We start from the raw sequence: 19,267 nt of genomic DNA, 5'->3' as shown, positions 1-19,267 counted from the left end.
CTCTAGTTGTCGATGCCGGTTTGCCACTACTGTCTGTAAATCAATAGGAATGCACTGGTATTTTGCTTGTATTTCCTGGGGCATTGCGGAGCTTGGGGGACGTCACGTCAGTAACTATACTGGGAGATGCGTACATGCCAACTTTGTACCTAGTGTGGTGTGGTCAGTGTGTGAACATCATCCTATAGTGAGATTATTCCACAGAGTAAAGTATCAGATTCCATTCACAGAAGACTTGTCTGGACAATTAAAGTCATATTTGCCAGAAATGTAACCAGTGTTTAACTGTAATGGCACACAAGGCAAAAAGGCTGCAGATTAAGCAGGTGCCACACAAATAGAGGTGTTTTAAATAAGTTTTTAAAATGAGAAATTTTTCCTTTCATTTAATGGTCTTGCATTGTGTTTTAAGATTCCATCTTAAAAAAAAAAAAATCTAGAGTGCAGTATTTCCTAGTGACAGGTTAAGCAGCTTCTCATTTGGCTTGGTTATTTTAGTGTCTCTGCCTAGATGTTCTTGAAGTGAACATCTGCAGTGCGGGAAGCAAGAACATAGGTATATCCATCACTTATTTCCCGCAGAGTTATCACTAGTTACGTTAAAAATGGGCAATGTAGATAAGCCTTTGCTTGGATTAATGCTTCTCATTGCTCATCTTGAATGGTTAAAAAAGTCTTTGACTTTTTTGAGCTACATTGCTGTGCTTGAAGTCTGTTTTATAGGACTGTACGCTAGATTTGGAGAAGTGTTTGCCTGTTTCTTCCAGTTCTCTAGTGTGTCCCTTATCAGACATAGGTTACATCAAGTTCTTGATGTAAATGCTTGTTTGTCTGCCACTCGCCCTAAGTCAATAGCAATGCATTCGTATTTTGCCTTCGTGTTCCTGGTGCAGGCTGGAGCCCTACAGGCATCTACATCTCAGCTGTTTCCCTAACAACTAAGGACTAGATCTGAAAATAAAGGTTTTAATTTGGATCTCTAATAAATGGATTTTGTGATTCACCATTACAAATCTAAATATTACCCATTAAACTAAAGACACTATTTTGGGGACAGATTTGGCTCCAGTGCAAATTTTTGGTTAACTCTATTGATTTAAAGGGCATTGGACATTCTAGGGCTGAGGTACAAATTCTGATCCTGTTTGTACTGGCTTATGGGGACCTGAGGTAGATGCTCATCTCCTTCAGTAAGTTTTTACCTCTGTAGCCTTCCATACTGAACAGACAACTGGCAAATCTGTTTTAGGCAAATTGACGTGGTTTCTGAAACCTCAACCTTGTGGAAGGAGTCTGAGGTTGTTGCTCAGTCATGCTTACTGAACTGGTGATGTAAAAGCTTTTGCTTGCAACTATTTAAGAAATTAGATTTTTGACTTTTTCCAGGTCTTTCACTCTCTGTTGCTAACAGAAATATAGTCAGTGTCATCCACAAATTCATTTCATGGGCTAGGTCAGATTCAGTATTCAGTTTGGAGACAAACCAGTGTGAATCTAGAGTTATTTTATACCAAGATTAAAGGAGGGGAGGAGGTCTTCCAATTATGTATGTTCATAGGTTATTAACAAGAAGGAAGAGGTAGTGCAAAAAAGCAGGACTTGATAAGTTAAGTGTCAATGGGAAAAATGTGCTTGCTGGATGAAGCAGTTAAATTGCCTGAGGCGATCTTTCCCAAAATTGATTTCTGAAGCTTTGGATGCGTATGTTGGTCTTTTCTGGATTTCAAACACGGATGATGTGTAGGAATGGGAGATTCAAGTCACTAGCACCTATTGATATCAACTATCCTGATGATGTTAAAGTATGCTCTTGGTTTCATTGGACCGTAACTCTTGCAACTATGCTTAAAATAAATCATAAATATGTAAGGGAGAGGAAATCAATGGCCTGGCTAAGAAAGTTAATCTTTGCCTGTTTCCAAGGCAACGCAGATTAGGAAGTAGAAACTGTCATGCTTAGAAAGTGGATTCATCAAATTAAAAGGGAAAATTGCTCTAGCAAAATTAAGAGATGCTGGTTATCTTTTGAAACTCCATTAAAACTACCCCTGTAAGGAAGACCGAGCAGATTGAAACTTAGGACTTGCCCAGATGGGAAAGTTGCTCTGAAGTGAGTCAACTGACTTATCATGTGGATACTCAATTAATCATGTGTGAAGTAGTTTACTTTCAGTGCAGAGGAAGGTATCTTCTGTACACCATGCACAAGGACTGTGTCCCAATGGAAATCCAGATGTACTCACCAGAACATCCGTTCTGTTTATTATTAAATACTTAACATGTCTATCAAAAACATGTCTGTTGCAGTTGAATCTTCACCTAAGTAGGAGTGTGCTAAGACTGCTTTATATATGAGAGTTATACAAAGATTTTATATATATATAATGTTTTTATGTAAAAGAATTTGTGTATATATACAGGCTCTGTGTATAAATCCTGCATATATGCTGTATACACATACACACAAAGCTGGTATGTGTGTACATATGCACACATATATCCGGGTCAGCAGATTGGCTTTCACACTCAAAAGCATGTCTCTGGAAAATAGCTTTAATTGTTGCTAACATCAGATCACCTGTTTGTTTAACGGTAAATTAGCGAAAATGTCACAAGCTGATGTAATGGTTACTGCTGAGGCAGTGGAGCTGCTGGCAGCAGTTCACCACTTAATCCCACTGACAAGGTCTTGCTGGCCTGGTTGAAGGTGAGCTGCTGCCTTATGACCATCCTAGACTTGCTTTATTTTTATTGATGCCTTGTCCTTGTTTCTAAGACCTAGACCAGCTTCTGTTTTTAGTTTTTTTTTTAAAAGTCTGTTCCAAAATAACATCATAAAAATAGGATCCAACATATAAAGACTTAAATAGAAAAGAAAGACTTGGAGAAGAATTTGTTATAAAATGTAGCTGATCTGTGCTTCTAAACTGCTCTCCCACCTCTCCTTTAGTTCTTTTCAACAGGTGCTGTCTGAGCCAATGCCACTAACTTTCTTCAGTTGAAATGATGGAATTGGATGACTCTCCTGGATCAATTTCTGTATGCTGTGTGGCATGGTTTCTTGTAACAGAAAAAGGTGAAGAAAGTTAACGGTGCTTCTGTTTGTTTTTCTGTTGATTTAAGATTGTGTAAAGCAGGGACTCAGAATTTGGACTCTTACAGAAAAACAAATTTGAACTTTTACCTCAAATACTTGTTGACATATGTTGAGAACTAATTCAGAGTAAACTAGGAGACTAATGTGTTTAGTGAGTTGAGAGGATAGTAACAGTCTTTTGAGGCTTTACAGTTTGTGGCTACAGGTCACTAAAAGTCAATTTTCTTCTGAAGAGATATGAATGGAGAATTCTTGGTGGAAACTTGGACTCTCCTGTTAGAATTTTTATGATAAAACAGCTGTTTGAAAGTGAATTGGATATGTTCATTTTCCAAATTCACCTCTGAATTTTTTTATTCACTTTCCTACAGTCTTCCCTGCCTTCCCGCTGCCTCTTTTTGCTGTGGATTGCAAGATGATGAAGTCTCTTGTTTTCCTTTTAGTGTCGTGACATTTCCAGATTAAAAAAAAAAAAGTTGGAAAAGGGATTTTGGAAATGGAGGTGAAGAAGTTGCAAACTGACACTTTAATACCTTAGGGCAAAAAGACTTAAGCCAAAATCTGCAAGTCTTTAAGTTTTTGCTAAAATCTTATTTGATGCAAAACTTAGCAGATGTCTGGAAGCTTGTTTTTCTATAGAAAACTTTCAGCTGGAGAACCCTGAGAAGCCTTCTGTGCATATCTTTTCCTCCACCGTAGAAACTGGATAGAGTTCAAATCCATATGGATCCTTTGGTTTATTTTTACATCTCCTGAGTCACTAGTGACTTAGCATGACTTAGATGTTAGGCCAGTGGAGCTCAACAGTGGATTACTAGAAAGCTGCCTTTATTCCAGCCTTCCTTCTCCCACACTATTAGCGCTCTGCTTAGTCTTCCCACTGACAAATTATTAGTCTCCTAGAGCTGACAGCAGCTGAATTGCTCTTTTAGCTGAAAAAGGATGGAGCAGAGTAATAAGGCACTGTGGCAATGCTTATGCTGTACATCTCAACTTTCTATAGGTAGGTATAGGATCAGTCTCCTGTGTGGTCATGTTTCACAAGTGTCCTTGATGTATATAGGTTGTAGGCAGGAACGATGCTGAGTGACGGTCTGGCATTCAGAGGGGGTGCATGCTGTGCTGTTTTTGCATGTTTGCCTGGTTCCAACTGAACAGTATCTTTAATGGGATTATAGGATTTGCTAGAAATGCCGGTGGACTTTTAAAGCATTGATTTTTGACATCACTGGAAAGGGGATGCTTGCTTTCTGTGGCTCATGGTATGTAAGGCTGAATAATTGAATGTTTAATGTACTGGGCTTATTAGCTGTAGTTGGTAAGATAAGTGTTGGAGACTGGAGGGATGTGTGTGTAAGGAAGGAAGAGAAAGAAGAAAGAAAAATAGAAATAAAAGAAAAAATAAAGTAAATAACCATGTGCATTCCCTTTTGGGCGTAAGGACTTGACAAAGGAAGGAAATCAGTCAGCCAGGGCAGTGCGATGCCTCATAAGGAGCTTCTAAAACAATGCTCTTTGGAACAACAGCAAGGTAATAGATCTAAAGATTCAGATTACCTTGCTTGACCCTGGTGATGCAGCTGTTTTGCCAAGACTTAGAGCTTAAGGATCAAAGGAGAGACAAGCTGTTCAAAGGTCTTCCTGAATGAAAGGGGGGGGAGGTGGTCAGCTGCGGTGAGATGTCACACTGATTGAATCAAGTTCCTTGGCAAGCAAGGTGTTGCTTTGATTCAAAAAAGGCCAGGATTAGTCAGTTTTATGTAACTGTTATAGGAAATGTCAGACATGGGGAAAATGCTATGAGTGTGCATTTTGGTGGGGTTTTTTTGCATTTATCTTTTTGAGCAACATCTTCATTTCTGGCAAATCGGCTCCGTGCAGCAATGATGAATCCACTTCTGTAAAATAGCAAACGCCTTCTGCCCGCAGTTATCCAGAAGGCAACAATTTTTGTCAACTCTGCAAACTGTTACAACTATCCGTGTCACTTGGCCTTCCCCTGGAAAAGTGGAGACAAGGAGGATTTCTGACTTAGACTCTCAACTTTTAGCTGGTTGACAATACATCATTTAGTTTGACCGCATCCACTGAGGAAGCTGTTCTGCAGCAGAGGCATTGAGGACAGCACAAGGAATGCAAACTGGATGTTAATCAGCAATTCTGTACTGCTAAGAAAAAAGTAAATATTGTACTAGAGTGTGAAATGGAAAGGGTTATTTGAGGAAAAAAATGTGTAGTAATCTGTCTGCTCTACCAAGCCTTGGTAAGACCTTCACTAGAGAGCTGGGTCCAGCTTTGGATACTGCAGACAGTGGCTTCTTTGCTTATCATGCTGCGGCTCAAATCCTGTTAGCAAGCTCAGGTGAACAGCCCATATCTCTGCAAGGAACAACTTATATTGTATTTTATTGGAAGGGCCCCATCCGGTGTTCTGTATAAAATAAGTGAATGGTTTAGCCCAGCTCTTCATAGAAAGTGCTGCACAGAGCTAGGAAATGTAAAGCTGTTCCATAGTCTGGATGGGAGTGAGTCAAAGATTGCACGGATGTTGTAACTGCACAGTGGTTCTGCACGCTGCTGGGGCAAAGTGACCAAAATTTGTGCTGTTTCCTGTTCTGCTGTAAATATTTAAAAGAAAATATGAGGGCTTGGGAATTTTGAAAGTGCCAGGTCCACTCCTGAGAGTGCTATCCCTCCCTTTTGAAGCTGAAAACCAGGCAGAAGTAGAAAGGGCAGGTCTCTGCTGTCATCCTGACGACAGTGACATGACCTTTCTGGATGACAGGTTTCTGCCTGCCCGGCTCCGGTTTCCCCCAGGCAGGTAGCCCTCATGATAGCAGACTTTAAAATGTTCGTGGGAGGAGTGGGTTATCTGCTCAGCTTCACGTAAACAAGATGCAACCATTGCTCTCTGGAAGCCAGCCAGCACGACCTTCAACTAGGTAAAATAGAAATTCCCGTCTCTGCACTTGCATGATCTGTTTCCCAGTAGCTTTACGAACTTGCTTATTTTGTGGCAAGGTTGACCTCAAGTTATGGGTCGTTAAAACAAATATTTCAGGTGATTAAAAACTTCGACACAATGTTAGCACAAGGAGGTAGGTTAAGTGTGAAGCTGCTGGAACACTCTGTGCAGCCTTGAGAATGGTACCAGAAATAGCCCATTCCCATAGTAACGCCACACAACTACTGGTGCTGTTTATCTATTGTATACAAAACAAGTGGTGGTAGGTAACAGCTCCATTAGTGTTGAAATAGATCCGGTTTTTATTTAGTACTCTGGATATTTGCCATTCATCAGATTGCCCAGTATGCTTTGCAAGTAGCTGGCTAAAGACATGAAGTGCAAGGTGTTCATAGATCTGGCTAGTTAGCTGTAGAGAATAGCCTTGTATAAACTCTTACAAAACAAACCTGCTAGTGTGCTGGGGAAATTCTTCTAATAAGCAGAATAAAACACTTCTGCTCAGTCTGCATTCATGACAAGTATTGTAAATGTCCAGGTACGGCTATGGGATAATCTCATAGCTGCAGAAAGAGCAGACTTTTGATTTGCTTTGAGAAGTCTGCTCATGTTTTCCCTTGTCTTCATGTAGATCTGTCTGCTTCTGCTTGTATTGCTTGTCTTAACACTTCTTTCTATAATATGTAGGTGTTTTGATCAGCTCTTACTATATGGTTTTGGTATGCCTAGCCTCTTTCTTTTTCCACAGAATACAACCACCAAAGGGTGAAGCAGTGTGCTCTGCTGTGCACACTGTGCCCTCGAGGCTCCTCGGTTCTGGCTCTGAGGCTGCCAAAGGGAGCAAATTCCAAGTGTTGTGGAAACTCCTCTTGCTCCCTGCCTGGGATACAACGTTGGGTATCACTGCTGCCTGCCCTGTCCTCTGCCTTGTTTCCTTTTATTCCGTGCAACAGCCTAACTGCCTTTGCTTAGTATATCCTAAATATCAGGATGGTAGGAAGTCAGGATCGCTCTCCGCCAACAATGTCACATGCATCGCATGTCCATGAGTTGAATGTCTGCTGTGAGCACGTTTTCTCAGTGAAAGGACAGTCAAGGTGGAAGACATTAGGCTTTGGTAGTTCCCTCTGGGATTAAATATGCTGTCGGCTGCCAAATGCCTAAGGGACCTAAGTGGCATTCTGGAGGGCTGTGTGCGCATAACTTTACAGTATAGATATTTGAGATCCTGTTTTTTGGGAACTGGACTTGACTGTAGATGCACGTGCATCTGTGGAAAGTTCTTGGACAAGAAATCTGTGCTCAGGCATGCGTTAGATCTGTGAGCTAGTTAGATTCAGCCTGGATCCAGACAAAATCATGAGACACAGCTAGATCTACTTACAGCAGTCATTGCCTGTCCGGAGGGGGACTGGGCCGGGCTCAGCTAGAAAAGGTAGTTACCATGCATGCTTAGGATGTTTTTGAATATGATCAGCTGTTGGCAGCATACAATATTGGCTCAGTTTCATGTGAAACACGGCCATGGCTCACTGATCTTGTTCTAGAGCGACCTAGCAATATGTAAACTAAGCCTTGATTGTACTTTGCTCCAAAGGAGGTCACTAAGACTGCAGTTGGAAAAAAAAATACACTTTTGTCGAAGGCACGATACATTATTAGGCTACGTGTACAAGCCAGGTAAGGCAGAAAGACACAGGGCATTCAGTCTTAAATATATCAATATACATGAAGAAAAATAGCCCAGAGAACTTTTTTGGAGAGGAAATGCACTGTTGTAAAAATAAATACAATTTGTGTTTTTACTGAATATGTACAAATCTAGAGCAAACTGAGGATTATGATGGAGACCTTCTAATTTGCAAATGGGACTTCTAGCATGCTGCTTTTATCTAATACGAAAATAAACTAGACACAGCAGGTCAATGTTAACACCACCTTTTAAAAGGTATTCTTTGCTATTTGCTTCTCTTAGACAAAGCCTGGTAGCAGAGTTAGGAAACATGGCAATGGATACTTCCTGATAGCCAATGGCTCAGCAAAAGAAAGTAACTCCCTTCGGTATCCATTTCTTCTGTGTTTGTAAGGTATGCTGCCATGACAGGCTTGTGTTCAGCTGGCCTAAACTCCAGTTCATTCTCTTCACCTACTATTTCATACTTGCTGGCTCTGTGCCTGAATCGATGCTGATAATGAACACTAGCCTGGTGACTAGAGTGAAGATGAGGCACAGACAGCTGACAGCAGTTGGGTTTGTATCCAGGCACTGATGATCCCGAACTGTCTTGTCCACAGGTTGAATACTCAGTGTAGAAGTGGCTGTGCTAGAAGTGTATTTTTTTGCAAAACAGGAGTGAAGAATTATGGGGCCCACATGGACTCACAGTCCTTGAAACTGAAAATTAAGCCTGAGCCTGGAAGTTGCACTCCTGCAGTGATACTCCTGTGGTGCTATTTGTGCACCTACTATGAGCACAGACACTTGAAAAATCTCATTGTAAAAGCCTGCTGCCTTTATCTTAAAAGGAGGAAAGACTTGGACATAATTCAAGGACATCCGAGTTTGATATCAAAACTACCACTGACTGTAGTTGGATCCTTATCTTAACTTCTTGGGATTTGTCTGGCAACAGTGAGCTTGATAATGTGAGGGAGGCTGGCATCGAAAGCCCTGCACTGGGCACTCATGCTCTTTGCGGGAGTTCAGATCTTGTTCTCCAGCTGGTAACTCGGACCCTTTTCTATCTATGAAAGGGAAATGCAAAGAAACATAAGCATGTGGGGAGTTCCATGTTTTGTTGCATTAAGGTACTCAGAGAAGGAATAAATAGTCTGGGTTCACACAAATGAAATGTTTGCAGATTTATTTCAGTGACCTAAATAAAACTAGAATTCCAAACACACAGCCCTAATTTATTATTCTCATAATACAGAGAAGGCTTTTACTCAAAGCAATGTTTTGTTTGTTATATTGATATAAATAAGTGGTGTTCCCAGAAGGAAGATATTTTTCAGTCTGATGCTTTCCTTTAGAATAGTGCAATGCAGTCTCTCATGGGCTTACTCCACTGATTTAAACCGTGCTGTGTTTGTAAAGAAATTATAATAGTTCAGCTGAAGCACAAGTCCAGGAAAATAGTCTGACCAGCTTCTCTGAACCATTTTTAACCGCATTCAAATATTATTGATCACAGCGTTCTTTCCCTTCCTCCCTCAATTTTCCATAAATTATATTTACCTGAAGTGGTATAAACATCACAGATTTTGGGAGATTTGTCCTACTCTTCTCTTCTCCTACCCCCTCTACCCCTGCAAAGCAGCTGTTTGCAATTTTGAGAGAAATTCAAGCTTGGGAAAACGTGGGCTAGAGAATGGACTACTGATGATCTTTGAGAAACCTTTTTATTTTGGATCATTCCCCTAACAGGAAATGCAAGGAACTTGCATTTAAGTATTTTCATGTTTATTGCTAGGGTATTTACTGAACGATTGTTTTTGTTGTGGTAAGATCTTGTTATTTTGTGGTTGACGATTTATTTTATTATGGATTGCAATGTTAATAATTTGCAAGAGTGCCTGGTGACTGGAATAGATCTTTTGACTTAACCAACTACTAAAACCAAAGTAAACATTAGAGACTTTGATATATGGGGTCATTGGTTCGTATGGTAAAGGTGACAAACAAGTGACTCATGCAAAACAACAAAAGCTCACTAAAACATCTGCCTGTGTGCTCAAGCTGTACTCCTCTGTGTATATGAGTATCCCTAAATGTATGGTGAACCTGCTATACTGCTTCTTGAGTCCCAAAGATGCCACCAAAATATTGTTTTAAACCATAAAAGCTCAGTACTACTCCTTAACCTGTATATTGATGAAAGAGGTACTTATCCAGTTGTGCTAGGAAGTGTTTTTCCATATATGTCTTCTGTTTTATTTTTTCCTCTCCTTTACATATGGATCATTGCCATTTGGAGCAGAATTGCAGCTTTTAAAACTGAAAATAATGAACAGAAAGTGAAATCAAATGAATAATAGAATAATAATATTTTTCTTGACTCTTTCACAGACTCTTTCTGACACTACACAAATTGCGGAGAAGACTGTTCATCTTAGGGTTCACAGTGGCTTGTGCAAGTCGAAGCCATGACTTTTGCTCTCGTCACTAATACCCACCCTTGAAGAAGATGGGAATGATGGGAACTGCTTATTCTCATTCTTTTTTTTTTCCCCAAGAGGTGGGCGAATGAGCAAAATCCAAGAGAAGTTTCCTGGGAAGTAGGCGCAATGGGATGCTTTGCAGCAGCTCTCATCCTTTTAGTAGCCTCACTGGAAGGACTCCAGCTCTTGCTTTCAGCCTGTTTTCTATAATGAAAAGCTCCAGGGGAAGATGGTGATACTAGTGCTGTATGCTTCTTGGCAGAAATGTATTCAAAAGCATGCAGTGAATCCGAGCCTCATCAGAGACACTTGTTTCACAATTCTGCAGCTATTAGGCATCATCTGCCCACAAAGTGCCTTATGATTTTTCCTGATGCTTTCTATGTAAGAAGGGATCTTTTTTTCCTAAGCCCATTAAAAAATCCTCCATTTTCAGCAGTCACCTATGCACCTTCATTTTAGCTTTAATGTCAAACCATGTATCTGACTGCACATCGGTCTTAAATGAGTAGGTTGTAGGTACACAAAACTGATCTAGCTTCTAGTCTGTGTTTAGAAAGTGACTCATTTTTATGGAGATCCAGATCCAGGCATTTCTGTATTGTCTAGCCATGGATCCCAGCTGGACTCCATTTCTGTTTTCTTTGTTGAGCTGTTACAGTGCAAAACCCCTGTATCTGATCAGTGTTAGTCTTAAGGAGGCATCACTTGATACATACGAAGTGTTACCTGACACAGATTGTAGGAAATACTCCATTCTATCTATGTACATTTTTAATAGAGAAGTCAGTGCGTTTAGTTGCATGTGCAAGGATTAAGCCTTACTGCTTTTTTCCTCCTATGACGTTAGCCAGTATTTACATTGCTTGCTATTGTGTACCAACAGTATACCAGAAGTCACTCCTGAAGATCAAAAAGTGGCCCTATATGCATTTGGCTCAAGGACAACAAGAAAACCTGAAACTCCGCAGGCAAGACAACTCGGCTGATAGGAGAAAGCGCTCTTCATTGGGAATGGCTTTGTTCCTGCAAGTGCTGAGGCTGAGATCCCGTGCTGTATTTGTGGAGCCTTTTATAATTGAGAAACTCATTTTAGCAGTGTTTCTGTGCCACTTCCGTTTCTTCTAAATGGAGATTCCTCAAAGAAAGGTGTTAAATGCCTTGTTGTTACTTAATCCTTCATGCTCTTGGGCAGGTTTGTGTGCATATCTTTCTACTTAGCAAAGAGGATCTGAATCTGAAATGAAAGACGTTAACTCCAGCAGAAACCCGCAAGTGCAGTGGGGTTCATTGCTTCTGTAGAAATAGTTTCCCATGAAGTTTCCTGGATATTCATTTCTGCTTTGTAAATAACATATGCTAAAAGTGAGGGAGTACCAAACTTCTGTGGAGCATTGCTAAGGAATAGGACTGGGAAGAAGGACTTTCCGTGGGACGAGAGAGGTATGGCACTGTGGTCTGGGCTGCCTCACCGTCATGGGGATGGCGTTTGTGCTCCCCTTGAGCTCCTGTCTTCTGATCTCTTTGCAATTCACGCTGCAAAATTGTTGGTTATTGAAAGGAAAGTCTCTTTACCCCTCATTCTGCCTCTCATCTCCCCCTCCCCGCCAAAACCCTCAAGCCCTAATGAGTGCAGAAACAAGATAACTATAACCTTTGCAGTGTTGCTCTTTGGAAATGTGAGGTTTGTGAGGACGCTTGAAATATTGGCCCTGCTAACAGTGCAGATGTTTTTGGCACTTGCTCTCACTACTGTGTTCAACTACTCTTAGAGAAATTATTGGCATATGAATACTGAAAAATATTGATGCTAAATTCTAAGATCAGACAAATTGGTGATACTACAGCTGGCTGGCACAAGGGATTCCAGTCCTAGGAAAATGGCTTTGTTTTTCAGAAATAACATTTTTCAGATGATGGTTTTAATGTTTTTTGCTTTCTGATTCAGGCTGAGATTAGATTTTAAAAAGAAAAGAAGTCTCAGCATTATCTTCCTCCATGTGGGACAAAAAGGAAAGAGAGGAATAAGATAATGTCAATAAAACCTTTAGATAAACATCTACAGAAATGACTTTTTTTTTTTCCAAGGGAAGATTTAAATTTTTCCTGTAGGAATCTTTGATTTCTCCCTATCCACTGAAAAAGACCTTTTTTTTTCCCTTTTTTTTAGCATGAGGGAATTGTTCTGATGGTCTGATGCTCTGTCCTGATCTAAATGTTTATTTTAAATTCTGTATAGTTCTAAAAGCTGTATCTTAAGGGTCTACCGATTTTTTTCTGTTTTTTTTCTTGTGTGTTTTTTCCTGTTTTTTCTTCATTGATAGACGGGGTCATACTCGAAACCCCAATACAAATTCTATCCCTTCAAAATGAATGCTATAAATATCTGGAGTCTGAATGCTCTTCAGCTTAATACTCCAAAAATAGTGATATTTTCCTGAGGCTCAGTGTATTATGTTTAGAAATAGCGTTAGGTTTGGAGTAATGACTGAGATTATTTCCCACTGCAAATCTGGGGTCCAAATCATTATTTGATGGTTTGATCTAAGTTTCTCTCTGTCACGAGCCTCTGCTGTAGAAGAGCTGCCGTCAATGCTATGCTGGAAAGCAGAGAGCTGTGGAGTGTCTCGCTTGAGCTTGGTCAACACCTTTTCTCATGTAGCCATGGAGAGCAATGGAGATCAGCGAATGACTTGGTAAGAGATGCTAGTGAGTGCTTTTCTCTTTGTATCAAGTTTAAAACAAAACAGACCACAAAAACCCATCTTCTGCTGCTTTCTCTGTTTGTGAGGCCGTGTGAGATACAGTCTGGAGGATCCATCAGAGAAGCTCTCAGTTCCGTGCTTTAAAACGGGCTCTGGGAGCACAGTGACTCTTTTGCGTTAACATGAGCTCTCAGTTTCTCTCCGGCACCCTCAGCTTGGCAGTGGGGAGCTGAGCGAATGCTGGTACAGCAGGAGGGGGAGGAGACCTAAAAATCCTCCCATTTCCTGGTAAAGGTGTGCACTTGGCTACACCGTACAGAGGCACTGAACGTGCACGCGTCCATAGGTCTAATGCCCAGGTCCAGATGGCAGGACAGAGCAAAAGGCGTCCAACAGCTCCCTTTTGTTGCTTAAGAGAGAGGGTTCAAGGTGCCGCAGTGTAAATACTTTAATATCATTTGCTGTGTGATGGTATGCTGATAGATGAATAATTTAATCCACCGAATTTTAAGGGCCAACACTATTTCAACAAGTGTCAAAGAAGAGAATTTCTAAATTAAAAAAAGAGCTATTTCTCTTTTCCATTGTGCATAATAAAAGTCATATGATACACTGAGCTAATATTCTGGTAGCGAGCTGCTAAATATACTGCTATATAATTCATAATAAAATAGTGTGAGATTGGATCAAGGCTCAAAATTCAGAGAAAGTATTAATGTGACTTTATTATGATGATACATTACTGAAATGTTAGGTGCAGTTACAATAGAAATGGTCTTTTCTGTTCCATAAGGGCGTAGGATGATTGAAAGGATATGGGAAAAGGAGACCTTTTGTTATTCATATATTAACAGCCTTAAAGGCTTCTGAAGGCCAGATTTCTGCATTTACGATGCAGTAATTTGACACTGGACTCTTACATGAAGCAATTCAAGGGAAATGGAGATACAGTGGCTTTGTTTGAATTCAGTGAGAGACTATATAAACTCTGATACTTAGTAATGGTAAAATAAAAACAGTCCTACGTCAGGAGTTTGGTGTAAGCCGTTCTAGCAACAGGTTTACCTTATGTTACAGAATTAAACCTCAGGTCACTGTGTGCATTACTGCAAGAAAATTAAAAATCATTAGAAAGATAAGAGAAAACTCAGAAGTTGAATTTATCAGAGTAAATTTCAGTTGAATGAGTACTTTACAAAGGGCAAAATAATTAAGATAATCTTGGAGACATGCAAAGACTTTGTGGAATAATGTTTGGACCTAATCTTGCAAGCCCTTGGTAAGTAATCCGTCCTCAAAGGAGGAGTGTTACTGACGTCAATAAAATGATTTGCAGGAGAAAGGATTACTCACACGACTGAGGGTTTGTAGGCTTGTACTCTAATTAGTCTCTCTTTTTTTAAAGTCAGGAGTAACTTCCCCACTGTTTTTCTTCCCACACCCTTTTTGTTCCAAATAGCAGATGAGATATAGAGTCACATGAAAATTTATAGTGTGTTTTAATTCTATGTAATTGCAACAGCCAATAAAACTGTTTACACACAGATACAGGGAGGACTATAAAAGGCGCCAGGTGCTCTCAACATCCTGGATATAACAGTATTGGTCTTCTGTTGAGTGAGTTTATACCTTCTCCCCCTCATTAACTAATTGCAGTTCATCCATATAAAATGAAGAGGACTGATGTGTGACTAGACAGAATAAATGAGTGATTTCATATTGATATCTAAGACCTGTTAATATGGAAGAGAGTTATAAATTGACCTATTTTCATGGACCAAGTTTGCTATGAATTTTAAATTGGGTAACAGAGAAGGAATTGGCTATGTGTAATCACCTTGTCCTAGAGTCTGATTTATGAAAGTGATCCTACATCAGCGTGGGGTTTGACCAAACTACCAGATTATTTATAATATAACTGTTCAGCAGGCCCATTTCCAGCAATCTCTTACCCCTGTGAGCAGCTGTCTAATGCTGTAATCGTCCTGATGGATACTTTAAAGAGCAACAGTAAGAGTTAATCTTGAGCATATCTCCTAGATGATAAGCACGGGGAGGACAAAGTGCAAAAAACGGCCTGATGTTTTGCTGTAACTTGGGAGAAACAAACCCAAGCCCTCAAACCAGAATAAATTCAAGGACCAATGTATTTCATATTTAGGTGCATTTAATTGCCCTGCACGCAACAAAAAACAAGGAATGTGTCCTAAACAATGTTATGAGACAGAACAGATGTGCCAATATGGGAGGAGCATAGTCCTTTTAAAATAAAAAAAGCACCAACCCTGTGCACACATACATATTTGAAAGTAACTGGAGAAGCATGATTCACTGAATGGCGCTGGTATGTGGTCACCATGAAGCTACCAAAATCAAACATTAAAACCAATGCCTGCAACACTGCCAGGATAAGCCAAGGGAGAAGAAGAAAGCATGTTTTATTTCAGTCTAGTCTTAGTGATTTATGCCTTTGTCGCTTCAAGAGCGTATTACTGTAAAATTCTTTTTGTTGCTCTGGGGCTTACCTTTGGAAAATGCACAAAATGGGTCTGTTAGCGATCCCCAGCCACCCGCAGTTGAAGAGAGGCACGAAGGAGCAATGTGACCGCAAGAGCTCTGTGCCTTACATTGACTTCTGTCAGATACGCTAAAAGGTCTTAGTCCTAAGACTGAAAGCTTTTGATTCTTCTCCAATGTATCATATTTATCCAAGTGTTTGTTCTATTCCTTATTGTAGATCAACTTAATTTGCTCAATCCAGATGTCAGACTTGCCAGTCTGTAGTTTTCCAGACCTCTCTCAAAACCTGTGTTAAAATTTAGTGTGTTACTTACCATTTCCCGATCCTCTCGTTTCAAGAGAGAAGTTACTAGTCGGAGTCTAAAGGATTTCTGTGACGGAATCGATGGATTGCTATCTCTCTTTTTTCAGATACTCTTGGGTGCATCCCATCTGCTGCTGATGTCTTGTCAGTCCCCATTTTTGCCTTTGGTAACCTCTTCTACTGACACCTTATCTGCAGCAGCTCCTCGGGTGACTTACTCAAAAAGGAAGATTCCAGCATGAGAGATATTCCATATCTTTTACAACAAACGCAGAAACACTTCGGCGTTTTTTCCTGTGTACGTATTTTCTTTGAGTGTTCATTTTATACCCAGTCATCTTTTGGCCCTGCAGTCTTTCTAACAGACAACCCATTTAATCTGTTTGAAAGATGATTTAGAGTTAATTTTGCTGTTTACAAATTGTTCCTCAAAAAATTTGTTTTGGCTTGCCTTACTGTTTTTTTCCCTAACCTGCCAGAGTTTGTACTCTTCCTGTTTTCTTCATTTGTACTTGACTTCAGCTTTTTGAAGGATGCTTGCTTAATAACTTCCCTTATTCTGCTGTTTGATCGTGCCTCCTCCTTCTCACTTTTTCTCAAGTCTTTTGATAAACATTTGCTTTGTACTTCCAGTGTGGTGGTGGTAAGTTGTCACAACCCCTGCAGGGATTTCTCTTAGCTGCTCCTTCCACTATTTTTAATGAGCACACCCATTTTTATGTAGTCCCCCTTCTTGAAGATGTGGTGAGTATCTTGGCTTTTGCTCCTGGAAGAGTGCTGACTGTGTTTGTCAGTGCCGTTGTTGCACAGCAGCTCTTTACAGAAACGTGCTCAAATGGGCCTTGTGCATTACTGGGGGGAGGGGGGGGGAAGATTGTGTCTCCTTTTGGTGGCTCCCGATTCTACTGCTTCCCTGTTCTCCACAATATATTCCTATTGCTGAACTGGTAGTTTGCAAGAACTGTGTGGATTTGCACCAAGAGAAGACACTTTCTGCTGAAGTCAAAGATCTACTGTAAAATTAAACTAGCAAATTTGCTCCAAGTACTGAAATGCTAGTTGTTCCAGTTTGTTGCTCTGGGGCTCGAGCTTTGTGAATAAGGCTGCGATCCGCTGGGTTGAATGTGCTGAACAAGGATGTTGATAGCTGTGAAATGGAAGACTACATTTCTCCATAGGATTTGCTCATAAAACCGTGCAGTTGTGAAAACGGCACATTAGCAAATGATCTGCTAAAAAACTCCAGACAAGCGCAATAAAAGCTCTGGGTTTTCGGAGTTCCTCCTTCACAGAAACAAAAAACCCCTGCAAGAACACCGTCACATCTGACGTTTGTGGTCTTTCCGAACACGTGAGCCAGGTGTTGCACAAACAACTGTACACCAGGCTTTTCCCCTTTTTCTTCCTTCCTTACCTTTCAGTGGGACAACCTTTCTGTGTGCTGCTGCTTTGGACACTGTAAAGGGAGAGGAAGCTGTGCCAGAGTCCTGATAGTTCCTTCTTAAAACCTACATGCAGGGCCTCAGACGTGCTAAGAAGCTCTTTAAAAACATGAAGCTTACTTGATGCTTTCTGAAAAAGAAAGGCAAAACAAAGGTTCTCGGTGTTGGTATCTCTTCATTGGTTTGAAATGAGGGGTCTAGGGCTTTTGAATACATCATTACCTTATTTCGATAGCTACTCTGACAACATTGTGCATACCTATTTAAAAAAATCCTACTTTAGCAGGAAAGGAACTGTTTTATCAGATCAGGCACACAAATATATATTTTCTTGTTTTCACTGTGAGTATGCAAATCCCTGCAAAAACTCAGGGAGGAGGGAAACTGAAGGAGGTCAAAACTGAAAGATATTTCAGAGAACTATTTTATAAATATTTGTGGGAAGTATTGCTGCAATCTAGGAACCAAGACACCCATTGGGCTTAGTGGGGAGAGAGAAATCTCCAAGTTAGATGCTTTGAATAACTCAGGAGACGGTAATGACTGTACTGGGAAGCTTCAGCTCCTAAGCTAAGCATAATGAATAGCTGCTTTGTAACAAGGAGATATTGTGTAGCTTCTCGTTCTTTCCACACTTCAGAAATTTGGTAAACAAGAACAAGAAGTTTTTTTTCCCCTAACGGGAAATTTGAAAAAACTTGAAGAAATCGAAGTTAGGTGAGGGTGATTCATTGCTCTATATTAGCCTTTCAGCACGCTGGCACTGGGTTCTAGTTTTGTCATCTTCCACTTTCCATGACTGTTTTTACTGATACTAGTTTTTCAAACTGCACTGTTATTAACTGGCATTCCCTGCTTTGGTTGAAAAACTGATACATATAAACAGAGAATTTTTTTTTCCCAGCCTCTGTTAGCAGCAAGGCTTTAAACTTCCATCCTGTTCTTAGCAAAAACAGCAAGGGGTTGTGGATGCAGTTAACAAAACTGATCAGTTGAATGCTGTTGCAGATGATTTTACTCTATATTTGAATGCAAATAATCAAGTGGTTTATTAGTCTTTAAGAGGTATTAAGCATAAGCTACTATCTTTGGCAAGCATTGTGGTGCAAAGTACTGTGTGTGCTCAGTCTTTCAGAATGACTTTGCATTTGGTGAACCAAATCTTCTCATGTCTCTCTACTGAAAAGTTCTTGGAAGCTACTGACTTTGGCCTTTTAAAATAGCAAAGAAACATTCACAGAGTGGGATTTATCTCCTCTGCAGCCTGCGCTCTTGCTGAGCCCTGGCGTGGTGCCTGCGCTGCAGCCCTTGCCAGGCATGCCAGCGTGGGCGCTCCGCGGGCACCTTTGGCTCCTCGGTGCGCTCAGAGACCAGGTGGACCCAGTTTGCTCCTGAGCTGTAAACTTTGCAGGCCTTGGTAACACAGCTGGAACAATGTTTATAAATTGCAGGTTATTGGGGTGACTTTCTCACTTATACAACTTACTGAGATAGGCAGGAATGTTACCTGTAGCTGTTATTTTTTTTCTTCTGAAGAGAGAGAGGGTGCAACCTGGGCAAGATAAAGCAGTACATTGTACTGATAACTTGTATTACAGCAATGACTTCTAATTTTTGGAGTTGCTCAATAAGCCAGCACAGACAAGGAGCTTCCTTCCATTTTTTTCCTTTTCAAAATCTTATTCACTGCACTGCTGTGGAAGTTACTTATTTTTGAAACCATTGTAACAAACTGTATTTATCAGTTGTAGCTACAATGACCTTGAAATCCATTTTTAATGAATATGGAAAGTCAACAAAATCCTAAACTCTTGATAATCTGTAAAAAGACAGCAAAAAAAAAAAAAAAAAGTGAGAAAGATTAGGTAAGAGAGGCATATAAAACCAGGTAATAATTCATTTTTAAGAATCCTGTTATTAGTATTAATACTATTATTGAGAGCTAAACAAAGCTATTAGACTTTCAGTCTTTCTTTCAACGTGGATGTCACTGATTTTTTTTCTAAGAATGAAGGACAGAAAATAAACTCTGACCTTGGTTTGACTTTTGCTTGAGTCCAGTATGGAAAGGAT

The 19,267-nt window shown here is 40.2% G+C and overlaps 1 long non-coding RNA gene across 1 annotated transcript in view; it reads left to right on the top strand.

The window, feature by feature from the left end:
* The window catches only part of LOC112983686 (uncharacterized), a 68,077-nt gene that overhangs the window by 30,937 nt on the left and 17,873 nt on the right, over positions 1-19,267 (top strand). Inside the window, exons 9-10 of the long non-coding RNA XR_003259306.2 lie at positions 10,132-12,919; positions 15,860-16,050. This is a non-coding gene — a long non-coding RNA (uncharacterized LOC112983686). The remainder of the gene's footprint in view (positions 1-10,131; positions 12,920-15,859; positions 16,051-19,267) is intronic.

This window comes from Dromaius novaehollandiae, chromosome 8, assembly GCF_036370855.1.
Source record: "Dromaius novaehollandiae isolate bDroNov1 chromosome 8, bDroNov1.hap1, whole genome shotgun sequence".
NCBI lineage: Eukaryota > Metazoa > Chordata > Aves > Casuariiformes > Dromaiidae > Dromaius > Dromaius novaehollandiae.
The sequence above is the reverse complement of the archived record's forward strand: the minus strand, read 5'-3'. Positions and strand labels throughout refer to the sequence as shown.